The 15,225-nt window shown below is 41.9% G+C and overlaps 1 protein-coding gene across 3 annotated transcripts in view; it reads right to left on the minus strand.

The window, feature by feature from the left end:
* Positions 1 to 15,225, minus strand: part of LOC128876368 (dual 3',5'-cyclic-AMP and -GMP phosphodiesterase 11) — a 71,811-nt gene that overhangs the window by 36,173 nt on the left and 20,413 nt on the right. The window contains exons 1-3 of one of the 3 annotated variants that reach the window (XM_054122683.1): positions 13,606 to 13,785; positions 12,704 to 13,051; positions 6,504 to 6,608 (exon numbers count right to left, since the gene is read on the minus strand). The gene's annotated coding sequence lies outside the window, so the exon portion shown is untranslated. Of the gene's footprint in view, positions 1 to 6,503; positions 6,609 to 12,703; positions 13,052 to 13,605; positions 13,786 to 15,225 lie in introns of those variants that run through there. The other 2 variants (XM_054122684.1, XM_054122682.1) reach the window with 2 other exon arrangements.

Raw genomic sequence — 15,225 nt, forward strand, 5'->3', positions numbered from 1 at the left:
AATTCAATGAAACGTTTATATAAAGAAACAATGAAAATATAAGGAAACTGTGTTTTTTTTTTTTTCACAAAGAAAGAGACGAAATTATTTTCCGTACAACCCAATAGTTCATCATAAAATCTTTCACGTTGTAATTGAGGTTATGTCTTAACCCGGTTTAAAACGGCCGTCATGCGTAAAAGGGATGCGCACTCGTATAAAAAGAACGTATCTCGTGGCAGCTACATCAAAGGTACCGCCTCCAAGTGAAACTTGTGTACGATCATTATTCTGTAGTAATACACTTCAGGCGACTAATTAAGCTAAGAATTAAGGCTCGACGCTGTATCCCATTCACTGTCCTCTTCGAGCGGTCTGTTTGAGTTCGACCAGTGCCGAGGGAAAAATCTCCACCTGTGCCTCGCATATTGATAAACGGCGGTCCCGATTACCGAACATTACGTGTAAAGGATTTTAGCATTAGCGTGCAAAAGAATGCCAGCTTATCTAAACAGCGAGAAACGATTTTAAGCGGTTTAGATAAGCTAGCATACCGTTAGAAATTGGGAACTAATCGAGTCGAGGTTTACCAGATCAACCTTCTCGATGACTCCGCTCATATGAAACTTAAATGCAAGCATGTCTCATCTTTTACACTACATAACGTGTATGTTATAGTTAATTGTTATTTTTCATTAGACTATAGGCTCGCAAAATGAAAAAGTTATGTAAATCTCTCCATAATTCTCCCATTAGAGACGCCAGTAGTCTAAAAGGGCCCACCGGCTCTATTACAGCTCGGGTACCTCGGGATTGCTAAACCCGTACCGTAGCTACGATCAAACATAACCGCAGCCCCCGAGGGTTGTTCCTGATGTAGAAACTAACCAACAGTGAACCTTCCGATACGCGCAATCAGGCATTAAAATAAACTCCATCCACGAAATCAACGACAACCGTCGCCCCACCGGTTTCTCACTCGCGGATATTGGAGTGCGATACGTAAATATCAATTTAACGAGTTAATAACCGTCGTTCGTTTTATTTTTTTCTGCGTTAGGCGTCCCGTTCCCCCTTTCCTTTCCTTCCGTTCAAGCAAATTGCGCCGCGCTACGTGGGCGAGTTAATTAGACGCTTACTTACGCGTGACGAAACAAACACGACGACGCGCAACGGGGTGGAGAGAGTTTTCAATGAATTCTAACCAACAAATCCCGGCGTCGGTCGTGGGCCGAAATAATGTCACGACGATTAGTCATCGTCAAGTGCCCTCGCGACAGAAGTGCCGCGATTCTGGCCCGCGAAGAGTCTTCTGACCTTTCTCGAACGATGCACGCGCGTGTGCCGACGATGACGCCAGAGGGGAGAGGCGAGTCGCTCTCGCAAATCGCCAATAGCCGAGTCGATTTTTCTGGGTTAACGAGTGGCGGAACGTGGACGCGCAAAATCGAATGTAGCTCACCGTTTCACGCACCAGAAATAATCCTAGCATTCGCGCGACGACGCGACACAGCTTGTCGGACCACAGCGAGAGTGCAACTCGAGGGTCAGGTGGCTGCACCGGGCGAGTTGACGAGGAGCCACATATTTTTCGGTACCAGGAGCAAGAGGATAGGTCACCTAGCGAGCGTAAATACCTGGAGGGATGGTCATTGATGAGTTTCTAGGTAATTTATACAAGTTTCAAAGGGGGCATTCAGCGGAAACAACAGTTGCGAAACTGTTGAGTAATTCCCTTGTGTTCTCTGCTTTGATTCGTTGCTTCGAAACGACTAGACGAATAGAAGCAGGGTATCAAAGAGAATTACTGGACAGTTGTCTCCGCTGAATGCACCCGACCTCTTGGTGGGATTACTCCGCCCAACCTGGCGGTGGAGTAATAGAGCCATCTTCTTGCCGGAGAAAGGATTAACATACTCCAGCAGCCAGAGGCTCCTTTCATTGGAAATACAAATGCAAGGGAAAGAAAGTTTCGCTGATTAAAAGCAACGTTAGAGGCTGGACTGTCGGTTCGTGCACGGGTACCATACCTCGAACGCTAACTCATCAGTTGCATAATCCGACAGACTCGTGTAGGTACGCGAGTGGAACCCCCCGGCAGGGCATGTGTGCTCGTGCGCGCACGTACATCGTTCCGCGTGAAAACGTGACGGACTGGCCAACTTGCTCCGGGCATATCTGTCTCTTTCTTCGCCTCTCCACAGGAAGAGTATATTCCTCCACGTACGAGTAGTCGCTACTCGCTTCAGGTCTTCTATGCTCTTTCGACGAAAGCGCAGAGGCCTCACGCGCGTGGCCGATATCACGATTCCCCGTCAGCCACACCGTTCCCCGAGGTGTCGTCATCAGGGACGAGCAAAAGTTTGCTCGACTGATAAGTGACGAATTTGAACCTAGACACGTTTATAGATTTCACTGCTCACCATAAATGATGTTAGGGGGACCAGAAAATAACCAATCTGCCATTTAGCGTGCAAATCTCCAATACCTGATCGATAAAAATCAATTGGTACACAGTCTTCCGATAAATGATAAACAAGTATCGACATTCGCGGAAACGACATTACTTTCTGGTCCTTCTAATAGTTGCTCGTGAAACTATTAATTTTGTCGTTCGAACGACACGCACCTACGATAAGGAAGGATTAATATTGTTCAAAGATTGTGGAGCAAAGACGTTCCTCGAAAGTTAAGTGACCCAGATCTCCTTCAATCTCCAAGAGATCCTGACTGTACGTTATTCGAAGTTCGTTATAACTGGCAAGTTGGCAAAACACCCTACCCCTCTCAATTGTAACGAGTGCCTTGTCAGGAAAAATAACTGACGTGTCCTGTCAGCCGAATATTATCGTTGCCCGTTGCGCGTGCCACAGCAAGGAAGACATTTCTGGAGCAACGATGTCGTGTAAAGTAGCGAGCTCGCGTTGATTGCGGTACGTGCAATCAAACCTTTATTTCGACCACGAAATCGTCCTCGGCGAGAAGGTGGGTGATGGCCAGAGGGAAAATCTTAATCTCGAGTAAAACGTTTCGAACGACGGAAAAACAACCGACTTCCATCGACTGTTTGTTTAAACTATCCGCTCGTATTTAAATTTCAAAACACGAGGCAGGGCTCGAGCCGAAGAAACGTGAGCTAGTGGGGGGTAGCTCTTAATCGCGAATCCAAGCAGGAAACTTTATCGTTACTTAAAGCCAGTGGTCGACGACCTATGACCTGCGAGGTTACATCAACTGACCCATCGACGCTTTATCGGTACTTTCCTTCGGCAAAAAAGAACCGTCGTGAGAAAAAACAAATGAACGAAAACGATAACCTGTTCGAAAGCAAATTGACACGAGATTCTAAAAGTTCCTAAGTCGTAATCCTACGTTTCTTTTTTATATAATAAATCGACTGCGGATCTTTATGCAAAATAAAATCTTTGCACACGCGATAGCAAAAATGATAATATGGTCTTTCGTTTAAATTTTCCGAAGCAATACGAAACATGATTCACTAAATTCACAATCGGAGGTTGAAAGTTGAATTTCTGTCCGACTAGTCTAAGCTACCTCTGAATTGGGATCGAGTCTAATTATTAATGATCCGATTTGAATTTCAATGGAGTAAAGCAGCCACAACGTGTCGCAAGGGACTCGAACGACGAAAAGCAGACGTTGATCGATTACCTCGTCATTCTATGAAAGAATTCTATTTAATAATTTTTACGTTCACCAGCGCTCGACGAGGGACGGAGGGTAATACAAGATTGAAAAGAGTTCCGTGCACGCGAAGAATAAGCGGGGAACCGGAATTACGTAATTTATTACATTGTCGCGGATGTCGTCGCTTTTGACGACTGGGAATAATGAAAAACGGCTGGCTGCGCGGGCGTCGTCGACCAGTCGTACGAGAAACGTCGGCTGCAGATCGAGAATTACCTCATGTTTCAGGAAACGATGCATTAACTCAACCTCTTGTCCGTCCTTCCTCGACGGCTACGCAAACCAGGAATAAGAAGAAAAAAAAAAGTGGACAAACTTGTCCACGGATCTCTAAACGGACTGGATATTTAGGCTGAAAGCAATTCGAGGAAGAAACAATATTTGCACGAAACCTAAAGGCTAGAAGGAGGACTTGAAATCGGAATCTTCAGAGTTTCTTGTCGTTTCAATACTTGACTATGCGAATATTATTTGTATACTATTCAAATATTATACTCTTGTAGTATTGGAATATCCAACTATTCGAGTATTGATTGAATAATAATATTCGAATTATATCGGGACACTGAAATGTTCGAATAATCATACTCAACTACTTCGATACCCTAACAATGATTTCCAGCTATTTAAACATTCGCGAGCAAAGAGGGAGAACGAAAAGAAGAAGATTTCTCCTCTGAAGTCGCGTTTCACGACCGTTACCTCACGACCGACAGTTGCAACTCTCTAATCGTCCAGATACTCGCTAAGGAATTCTCTTAGCAACGATCTCGTAATTAACCCATGGATCGTTTTCTCCCCGCTAAGCTTGCATTCGCACTTCGCGTTCGTGAGTCACATTTCGTTTCTTAACTTTCGCAGCTCGACGCTGTTACTTTTCTCCTGGGGAAGAAGTCGCTGAAGTAGTATTCGAATATAACTCGAGTAGAGAAATATTCACCTAGTATTCGAACGATACAATTACCTCCAAATTAAGACTACATAACCATCGAGCTTGGAATTATATTTTACTGCACTTTTGGGTTTAATAAAATAAACGATATCTAAATCTAAATTATTTTCCAGAACGCTCCAATATTTTCCTAATTTCCCTTCGAGAGTCGAAGGAAAGCACAAAATCGCCCCCCCCCCCCTACAGAATTCGGCCAGAATTTCGTTTCTCGTTCTTCGCGGTAGCTTCAACGAGATCCTTCCTTCGTTGCCGACTTTGATCCTCGCAGCTGCATTTCTTCAAGCTGAAAACACTCGAACGGATACGTCAATTAGGACGCCGCTAATTCACGGAGGTTGCGACCTTCCGCTCTCTGCCCACGTACGGGCCAAAGTAATAATAACTCGTTTGGAACGCGAGACACAACGCAAGAGAAAGATCCGTTTAAGAGTGCGCTTCGGGATCGGACTGCCATTGGCATTGTCAACGGTGTCAATGCCGTGAGAACCCGTCTTAATCTCATTTTACTGCTAGATTCAACGTGGCCATGACGGTTTTACACGTTGTTCGTCATTTTGTGGATGATTGATCGTTTTCCAGTAGAGTGCACCTCAGAGGAGTGAGGTTCAAATGTATTTGAATACATTTTTATTCGAATAAAATAGAAATATTCATTTAAATAAATTATGATTTAGATAAACTACTAGCGGTGCAGCACCGCTTTGAAGTAAACCAAGTCGCCCTTCCCTTTCGTACCTATCACTTTCCGCTGCTGGTTGCGAAGAAACGTAAACAATATCAGAGGCGATTCCTCCCCATTTACCCAGGGTGAAAATTTCCCGTTTAATCATGCGCTACCGCGTTCGCCAATTTTCGCGTACCGGAACGTTAACAAAGTTATTACAAGTACCCCCGGTTAACCGTAGCTTCCATCAAAACCGCGATAATTACGGTCGAAGCGCGCATAAGCTTGTTTCACCGTGGGTCATTACGGAATCAGCACCGTCGTAAACTGCATTATTAAAAGATATGAAATATTCGAGCCTTTCGCGAGCTCCAATCCCAAAAGACCTCCGCCCGGAGGTTCTGAATTGACTGACCGGGGACAATAAGCGCGGGTCAAACGAGCGCGACTCGTATCGAATTAGCAGGTCGCGGAGAAATTAACCCTCGGGCCAATTACACGTCCCCGCGATCCCCGCAACCCCTTTTGCCAGATGAGCAGGAAGCCCGAAGTGACCGTCGCTCGCGGTTCACGCGGACGTTAACTTTAATTTGAACTTTAAACGAGGCATGCGCGAAGATCTGTTTGCGTAACGCGTCAAATCACGTCTGAATTTTTCAACGGTCCACTGCGTCACGGGAATCTCTCCTGTCCTGTCATCTTTCGTTTTTTAAATCGACAATTATGTCGCGAGACATGCACATGTACGTCGACGATATCGAATTGCGCGTATTGTTGTATGATAGAGGAGAGGTTATACATAATTGGGGAAAAATGAAATAAAATGTAATAAGTATTCGTACAGGAATCATTTATTTTAAATGGGCTGTACGAATACTTCTTACACTGACCGTATGTTGCGCGGCATACTTGACGTCTCTGAGCTTTTTCCACGACATTATTAATTTATCGATACGTTGACGATAGAATCGTCCCGGGGCGGCGAAAATAATTTCCAAAGGACAGCGAACAAATTTCACAGAGGGAGCAGCTGATTTTCCGACGCTTTTTATGCACAGTTTCCACTGCAGCATGTTTTCCCCGCCATAACACGCGTAAAAATCATGGAAATTTACGTAACAGCACCGACCGAGCTGAGAATGAAAATTGCGTCGGTGCCCTCGAGGGGTTGTTCTAGATATAGTAAGCGTATGCACTCACCCGGCTTCCTGCGCGAGCTCCAAAGCACAGGAGGATGCGCGGAGGCGGCGACGGCGGCGGAGGGGTTACCGGCGGAGGCAGCCAGCTTGACTGCGTTCCGCGTACCTGAAAACAAAAGAAAATTCACTGTCGTGTGCGATTAAGCCACGGATAACTCTTTTTTCTACCAGTCTTAGAAAAATACGCTGCAATAAATCAAGTTCGTGTTTAGCGAACCGCCGCTCTTGTTTTTCTTTTGCAAATAAAACGAGGAGCACGATTCACCCGGAAATCGCGCTCAAGGATGAATTTGAGTGGACGTCAGTTTCGAAAGTGTAATAAATTTGAGTGTATTTGGGCGATTAAAATGTGGTTGATTCTTGTGTTTAAGTTAAGTTTTCATAATCTGTTCGAACGTTAATCCGTAAAGATACATAAGATAATAATTAAAAAGAAGTAGTGAATTCTTATGTCAATAATAATCAGTGTCTACTGACGATTTTGTTCATACGATTATTTTACATACAATATAGAGCAATGGTCGCCAACCTATGACCCGTGAGCCAAACAGCGACACAAGATGCCATAATCGCTGACACATCGAACAAATGAAAATATCCGAAAAGTCGTGTCTTTCTATTAATTATTGTCTTACTTTTTATTCAATTGCAAATCCTTTCAGTTACTTCGAAAATTAAAAAAAAAAAAAACGTTAACTTTCCGATAGGGGTGCTACCAACGATTTCCAAAAGATAGAATTTGAAACGATTTTTGACTACAAGAAGTTTCGAGCACGGTTCCGTATGCAGAAACGTGGACGGTACCCTGAACAATTTCCCTAATGAAATTAAACTTACAAGGCTTAACTGTCTCGTCCTCATTTGCTTAACCATCCTAATCAAATATAGTCTGCACTGAAATCTGTTAGATCGATAATTATAATTAGTCAAGTGTTCGCATACTTGATTTTCGAACTTCTAACAGAAGGTGGTACGGCAAATTTCACTCCACATTTTCAATATATTTTTATCCTAAATTAAAAACTTGCACCGATAGTTTAACGAAAATGTAAACTTCCGTTGTTATTCTTTACCATTATTCCAACTAAGAAAGAGCTACGTCACGGTCGCTAACAAGCGCCAATTTCTGTTCCCCATCTTTTCTGTGTATCCTTTTTTTAACAGGATCCTCCGTCCCATATTTTCCGCGCCGGTATTATGAAAAGTGATCCGGCAGGGACAAACGAGCGCAGTCGTTTCGTATGCAACGATAATCCGTTTATCATTCTTGATAGCGAAACGGAACACGAGACAATGTGTTGGATTACGTCGTCTGACATTCGCTTTAATGAGCCATCGATAATCGTCGTGACACCGGTGGCCTACCAGAAAAGATTAGCGATTCGTTGCTTTCATTTTTGATGGCACCCGCGATCGCGTTACAAAATCTTTTCTCTTATCATTCGTGCGACTGTGGACGATAAGAAGCTAGGAAAGTACTCGAATCCCATCGACGAACATAATAATTGCTGATGGTTAACGAATGTGTCAGAAGTGCAACTCTTCAAATATACACTTACGAAAAAAAATTGTTGATGCATTCAAATTTCAAACAATTCATAGTCTTTTAACGAACGTCACGTAATCCTTTCTCTGGGATAATATTAACAAATGATAACAGAAACTTGCTTTTTCATTAGAGTGTCGGTGCAAGTTTTCAATTCAGATTAAAAATAAATCGAAAATGTGGAATAAAATTTGTCGTGCCACTTTTAATTCGTAAACTTTTCCGAAAATTCAGTAACTTCACCGGTGTACCCATTAAACGCACTTCGCGTACGTAAGAAAATGGCGTCCAGTTACTCTGGCTCCAGTGGGCCATTATCTTCGTTTAAAGACCTCCTTGGCCCGCGCTTCCTTTACAATCTAGAGATGGCTAACCCTGATCGCGGCGGTAGGGAAAAGTTAAAGCCGCGTCCGTGATGTTTGACAGAAGAAACTCGAGAGCAATCTCTTTGTGGAGTGGCTGCTATCGTGCTTTGCGAGAGATCGGTCTCGACGTGCGGTCCAGCGCGATGCAGGTGCAGCTTTGCCAGCGATAAATACGACGCAGAGAGCAAAGCCGCTGTGATTACCTACGGCGAATGTACACAAAACTAATCGCGTAATTATCCGCGGTTTGTGGCTCAAGATTGTCGTAAAACCGCGCCCGTAACGGCGATATGTTACCAGCGGGATTAAAAATCTATCTATCTGTCTATTGTTCCACGCGCGTTACCAGAAGCTGGAAGAAATCCGATTAGAGGCCTGGCTACCAAGAAGATCCAAAATATAATTTCTAAATCGAATCTTTGGTAAAATAGAATTCTTTCTAGATACTCGGCGGGGCATTTCAAACAAATATTCTTCCAATCGCAAAACCGAATTTCACAAATTTCAAAGTATCTGACGTACAAAAAAAAAAAAACATAAAAATTGCCTCGAACCTAGTAAAAAAAAAATGACGCACCCCCTTGACGTGACTTACGAAAACAATGAATGTTATCGTCGTCGGGACTGGAGGCTGCCGTGTAGCTGCAGGTGCAGATGCAGAAGAGCTTCCTCCCGGAGTCACGACCGATCCGGCAACGACCCTGTCGACCGACTGCCATGGGGACCGTCGACTTCGAGTCAACTCGAGTCAGGGAAAGAGGGTGGACGCCTGTCCGACCCGGCTAGAAAGGAGGTGGAACTATCGAGGTGAATTCGCTACGAGTTCGTTCGGCGACGAGTATTAAGTGGAAACGAAGAGCGGATGTGCGTGCCTCGACACGATTTCTCATCCAGCCTATCCTCCTACGTCTGCCAACTTGCCGTCTCCGTACACGATATCGATGTCGTGTGCTTTGACCTCGACGGGGTCCTAACAAATGCGAGCACGTACGCGCGTATGTTTACCGGGACAAATATAGCGATCTGGGAGAGCAGGACTAGGAACAGACGGTGATTTTGGGGGAAGTTGGGGCGAGATGGTTGGGTCTCTGTGGAAACCGTGGATCCGTGGATTCTGGGGTGGCTGGAAGTAAGAATCACTGATGATACGGTAGAACTTCGTTTACGAAGAAGCAACCACGAGAGCCTCGAATATCTTATTCCAGAAGTTTCGTTTAGTATATCGGGTCACCCATAAGGTTATAGCGTTTCCTGACGGGTGATAACATTAACATAGTTGTGGTCGACGGATTGCCCGTCCATCCCACGGTTATTTCTTCCTTCTGATTTACATTCGACCTCAAAAATTCCCATTTGTAACCCCCGCTGTACTAAACTTTGTATCTCGATCCGTACAATTTCATCGCCCCCGACCCTGAATTATCGACACCCAGCAGTCAAGGGCGCTGCCATCTTGGTACTCATCGGCTTTTACGAGACGGCTATATTTGTATCCCTCCCTCAAGTATAATGCGATCGTTCGAAAACGCGAGCGTTCTACGATTCCCAGGTCCAGTTGGCGAGTTCATCAAGCTAATGGTCGCGATTCTAATTACCAGCAAGTGACCAAGAGTCCTATTTTCGGCGTCTACTGCGCAGAGTTTCTCTACGTGGCAAGGTTATACCTGGCTGGACGAATCATTTCTGATTACGAGGTAGCGCAGGTAGACGCCAACTGCATATTTCCAGGTGATATTTCTCCCGTTTTGCGACAACGACGGATTTGCAGAAGCTTTACCGACACGGACTGGACCAAAGCGAGGATTTAGAGATTGGTCTCGACGAATTTTCTACCGTGGAGTGTTTGAAACGATGGATTTATTTTTCGATGGTTAATTCTATCGACTTAATCGTTTCTGTTTACAAATTTGTTTGCTTGAGGTAATCCATTATTCTTTTAACATATTTACATTTTTTGAAATATATATTTTCGTAAATGAATTTCTCTAACGATCTCTATTGCAGTCTATAAGTTTTCACTTTGTCACTATTGAAACAATTATGCTCTTTAAAATAAAGGCACGATTCTGAGAGACGTAAAATTAATTGTCTTTTAATAATATAATTTTAGATTCAATTTAAGTTTGAAGTCGATTAACGATTTAAAAGAACGCTAATTTCTTAAACGAGATATTTCGCAATTTTATTATTAAGGCAATTGTGCGCTTTAAAATAAAGGCAACGTTTCTAAGAGACTGCGTAATTAGACATCAAACGACGTCGTTAGCGTGAAGCGCAGCGACAAATTACTCAAAGTCGCTTCGAAAATATTCATCTTTCCCTTATAAAAGCGTTTTGCAGATTCAATGAGGGCTTTAATTGAAACAGGACCGCTGTGCAATCACTAGGAAAAGATTCAACGGCTATTGCAAGCTCATTTATACGCGTATCGTTGGGGTTTTTCTCATAAACAATTCCAAAAATCTCGATCATTTTTGCTTTTCGTAGATCGACCTACATTTTTATTTTATCGTGATCAATTCGATCCAAAATATCAATTCTTCTACAAGAAAAGCAATTTGTAACAATAACACGGGAAAGTTATTCAAATTTGAGAATTCATACATTTTAAGAGTTTATAACGATTGTATGAAAACTTACTAATCGAATTGCACCACCTATATAGTGATATTGTATAATTTGGAAAATTTGAACGAACATCATGTACTGAACCAGTGATTTTCTTCCAAACAATTAAGGTCAATTTCAATTTGTTACAAATAACTCCATAATTGCCTCTTCTGTTCCTTAACGTTACATTAAGACAACCACACGAGAATCAAAGATACAGGGGAACAACATTCGAGCGATAAATTGTGCAAACTTTCTTGCATTGTTGTGCTACTGGTATCTGGTCATTTGACTGGTATTAATCATTGGTATCACGTCATTAATTACGATACGTGTGACATAATAATTTTTCTTTTACAATCTCAAACTGTAACACTAACAAGTGACGTTGACTATTACAATTATAAACAGTTAAATCATTAGTGGCATACTTAAAATTTATCACTACGAATTGCAATTAATTTATATTAATATTACAATACGAACCATGTAGCTTTCTTTCAAGACATATTCTTTAAGGTTGCTACTGCTTACTCAAGCGAGAGTGAGGCCTCGGGGCTATTGTGCTTGGTACGGTGGGAACCTCACTCTCGCTCAGGTAAATTTACCGTAAATGTTTAGTGCAATAAACCATTATACAAAACTGCAAAATCAATATTTCATGTTGAAAATTTAACTTCGATAGACTCAACCCGGTTTAGTTTCTAAAGATTTACGAATTCCTTCCTTAAAAACTCTGTTTTTGACAAATATGCAACCCAACGACCATGTTCTCCTACATGGTTCGACAAACTCTCGTAAACCTTCAAACTCGAATCTCGAAGATCGGTAAGTGAAGCGACTCGCGAGGAATAAATTACAACGAGGGAAATTTCGCTTCCACGAAGAATCGCGATAAAGAAGTTTTACATGGAGATTTAGCAACAAGCAATTTCGCAGGCGACTCTTGGTTAAGTTCCTGGAAAGAGCTTATGACGGCTGAATTCGCGTTGCTCAGGTGTCACCGGGGCGCAGTAGTTTCCGAGAAAATTGGACGGAATGTTTCCTCGTCGCCATTTTTGGTACTTGGGCAACTTTTTCACGAGAAGGAACGCGACGCGCGGAGAGAGTAGTGGTGCATGTAAGACTGAGACTGGGATTATTCGAGTTGTAAACTATTCGAATCCTTGACATATATTTCAATGGTGCGGAAAAACTATGATTACTTGAGTAATTGAATAGCACTGTGAGAATATCACTATATAAATTGTGCTATTCGATCAGTAAGTTTTCATACAATCGTTACAAAGTCACAAAATGTATGAATTTCTAAAGTTTGATAATTTTCCTATGCTGTTGTTACCTAATTTCCAAATGTAACTTCTAAATTTGTAAACTTATAAACATGTAAATTTATAAATTCATAAAATCATAAACTTATACATTTGTAAACATGCGAACGTGTAAACTTGTAAATTTATAAATTCATACGTTCATAAACTTGTACACTTGTAAACTCAAACATATGATCCCACTGATTCGAGTAATCGTAAATTCATAAACTTAAACTTATAAAAAAATTACTTATTATATAAACGTATAAACTAACATATTTAAAAGTGCTTTTCATCCCCCAAAGAGTTTACAAATGCCGATAATCGAATTATTGTCTAGCCATTTCGTGGATTTGGTTTGGCTTACCGTGAATAGAATTCGAACAGTGCTACCGATGCGCATTGGCGTCGCCAACGAAGTGCAAAGGGTGAAGACACTGAAGACACAGATTCGAACGACCATCGCTAGTAGTTAGCCATCGAGACGCAACGATACACGCCGTATCCGCGTGGCTGCGTATCACTCGTTATTCGACGAATTCAAAAGGCTTGAGAAGCCAACAATAGAGGACAAGATTCGGCCATTACCATTGCCATTACCATACTCAACGATCAGCGCCGCAACGTAAAGCGATTCACCGTCAAACGAGACCTTGACACTAGCTTATTCACAAATGTGCACGCCGTTCCTCGTGTCTACTTAGCCACCGCCATTCTGAAACGCAGAAAATCGGTTCATCGAAAAAGAAGGATGGAACGGATTAGCATCGGTTATTTTAATACGTTCGAATGAAAAGTTCCTGCCTTTCTCTCTTACTAGACGTCACTATACAGGACTGCTATTTGTAAATTAATTTTATTTTGGATTCAAGGTTTGAATTAGAAATATTTATAGCACGCACCGATTTTTTTATCTTCCTCATTTACGTTACACAATATGACCGATAGAAATTTTGCTGAATACTTTTCAAATGACAACTTACGATCGTGAAAATATCCTTAAATTAAATGTGGTCGATCAAATGATAATGTTCCATAAATTAATCACATATGGAGTCCGATGAAATATTCGAATTCTGATTTGATAATAAAATTTGATATTCAATTAGCGTTACAGTCAGTTAATAGAAACAAATTAATAATTAAGAAACGATTTGTGAAAGTTTGGACTCGGTAGAAAATCTTGACCGCGTTTAATTTAGGAATTATTAATAAGAAAGCTGCGAACTCAACGTGAAAATTGACGCTTCGTAAATAATCACAACTCACCTAATTAATTTGTATCATCCTCTTATTTTGCTCAATTTTTCTAACCAAACACATTCACTACACCACCGTACACGCTATACCATGTCCACGAAACGGAGCGGCGCGGCGCACGTGAGTTTCCCCCACCCTAATAGCGTTAGGTGACAGCGCACGTGCGTCGGTCTGCTCTGTCCCACGCTCCGTTCTAGACTGACGCGTCTCTCTCCCCTGGCCACGATGCGTAGAAAGGGAAAAAGAGAAGGGGAAAGGACCACGTGAGAGACCCAACCCATAGACTGACCTGCTGTGCGCGCAAAAACTATGATACCCTTGGAACAACCTAAACATATCCTTCTCTCTTAACAAAGAGACATGCAAACTGTCGAATAAACTCAGATTTCATCATACTATCGGGTTTTCCATTAATTTCGTCACGAACAAAATTGTTCTCATAATTATTCTGCGAGTATCCGTGTAAAATTAATATAATCTTTGAAACACAAAATGAATTGAAACTCGAATGACGGTACGTTTTATTTTCTGAACGGTATGATACGTATATTACTTTGGATATTTTATATATTCCCACATTTCTACACCTTCTTATAGATTTCCCCATATTTCTACTTGCTATAAATCTATTTGCTGCTATTGAATAACAGAATTATAGAGTAACTCTTCGGTTATTCTGAGTAATTAAGCTAAATCTGAAAAATTCTCGAACCTCGAACGAACAATACAAGAAGTACAATAGATTCTCATTGCAAAGAAACATTTTTCTCACTAATCGTTATGTCGCAATTTCTATCTTTCCGTTTGTTTGACGCTGATTCAAGCTATCCAAGGCGATTGGCGAAAAGGATGGCCGTGTCATCGAGCTTAATTGTTCCCCGTAAATTCAACAGTTACAAATGCAACGAAGCGGAACAGGTTACGTCATGACGAACAACTGTAACGTACTGTAATATGTCACCGTACATCCGGTAGCGCGTAAACCACCGGGCGTATATCTGGTAAATATGTATTAAAACTTGGTTCGGGCGTTTACTAATCCTCGGAAGTTCGAATTTTTAAGCGATCATTACACGAAACGTCGATGCACATGTGGCTATGTTTTTTTTTTTTCCTATGATGTGATCGCGCGTTATTCTTGTGTGGCCTATTCTAAATCCTGCTGAAGTTGTTTGCTCTTTTCTAGTAAGGTTATCTTGCCGTGTCCGGAAATAGAAAGTGCATTTGACTTTATCGGTGCTTGTTGCTTTCATGGATTTCCAAGTTCTATGCCATTCTTCATTGATGACTTGTGCAGGACGTTTTATAGCGTATTTACGTAGGAACGCGATCTTCTAATCTATGGCTATTCGAATAACCGGTTTTTGGGTTAATCGTAGCTTCTTTAGCAATTCGGTCGACTGGCGCCAGTAACCTTTACACGTAGAAGTTCCATTTTAAACGAAACTCTGAAATCTAATATTTTTATGCAAACTTATCCAAATTTTGAATGAGCCGAATGATCATTTTCCTCCGTTACTCCCAACCCTAAAATCTAACACTGCCACGGAAACTATATCCGAATATGCTACTCTAGCGTCTGTTCGGAGGTGCACTGGTCCTATTATAGCTCGGGTACCTCGGGATTGC

The sequence above is a fragment of the Hylaeus volcanicus genome, chromosome 5 (genome assembly GCF_026283585.1).
Source record: "Hylaeus volcanicus isolate JK05 chromosome 5, UHH_iyHylVolc1.0_haploid, whole genome shotgun sequence".
Lineage (NCBI taxonomy): Eukaryota > Metazoa > Arthropoda > Insecta > Hymenoptera > Colletidae > Hylaeus > Hylaeus volcanicus.